The sequence below is a fragment of the Colobus angolensis genome, unplaced genomic scaffold, assembly GCF_000951035.1.
Source record: "Colobus angolensis palliatus isolate OR3802 unplaced genomic scaffold, Cang.pa_1.0 Scaffold254, whole genome shotgun sequence".
In the NCBI taxonomy this organism is placed as follows: domain Eukaryota; kingdom Metazoa; phylum Chordata; class Mammalia; order Primates; family Cercopithecidae; genus Colobus; species Colobus angolensis.
In genome coordinates this window covers 1,688,429-1,689,496 of record NW_012115755.1, presented here as the reverse complement: position 1 = coordinate 1,689,496, position 1,068 = coordinate 1,688,429, and the positions used below count along the sequence as shown (strand labels likewise).

The window sequence follows — 1,068 nt, the reverse complement described above, 5'->3', positions numbered from 1 at the left end:
ACCGCGCCCGGCCAATTTTTTTTTTTTTTTTTAGTAGAGATGGTTTTCACCGTGTTAGCCAGGATGGTCTCGATCTCCTGACCATATGATCCGCCTGCCTCAGCCTCCCAAAGTGCTGGGATTACAGGCGTGAGCCGCGGCACCCTGCCCTTACTTTATTCTTTGTCAAGATTGTTTAAGCTGTTCTGGGGCCCATGCATTTCCATATACATTTAGAATAAGCTTGTCTATGTCTACAAAAAGTCTTAGTGGAATTTTTATAGGAATTGCATTAAACCTAAGATAATGTTCTGTGCTCCCAAAGGTTGAAGAAAAAAAAAAAAACCTAGGATCAGTTTGGGGAGAATTGATATGTTTACTATGCTGAGACTTCCAACCCGTGGGATGGTATGTCTCTACTTAGATCTTTGATTGCTTTCACTAGTTATTCAAAAAACAAAACCCCATAAAACAACTTATGTATAAATCTATCCACACACCTGCAGTGAACTCATTTTCAACAAGGGTGCCAAGAACATATGCTGGGGAAAAGACAGTCTCTTCAATAGATAGTGCTTAGAAAACTGGATATCTACATGCAGAAGAATGAAACTAGGCCTCTATCTCTTGCCATATACAAAAATCAAATAAAAATGTATTAAATGTATTAAATCCGAGACCTCAAACTATGAAATTAGTGCAAGAAAACTTTGGGGAAACTCTCTAGGACATTGGTCTGCGCAAAAACTTCTTGAGTAATATCCCATAACCACAGGCAACCAAAGCAAAAATGGACAAATGGAATCACATGAAGTTAAAAAGCTTCTGCACAGCAAAGGAAACAATAAAGTGAAGAGATAACCCACAGAATAGGAGAAAATATTTGCAAACTACCCATCTGACAAAGGATTAATAACCAGAATATATAAGAACTCAACTCTATAGGAAAAAAAATCTAATAATCCAATTTTAAAAATGGGCAAAATATTTGAATAGGCATTACTTCAAAGAAGACATGCAGGCCAGGCATGGTGGCTCACGCCTGTAATCCCAGCACTTTGGGAGTCCAAGGCAGGTGGATCACCTGAG

The 1,068-nt window shown here is 38.6% G+C and overlaps 1 protein-coding gene across 4 annotated transcripts in view; it reads left to right on the top strand.

Moving 5' to 3' along the window:
* The window catches only part of UIMC1 (ubiquitin interaction motif containing 1), a 128,047-nt gene that overhangs the window by 30,939 nt on the left and 96,040 nt on the right, over nt 1-1,068 (top strand). The window lies entirely within an intron of this gene.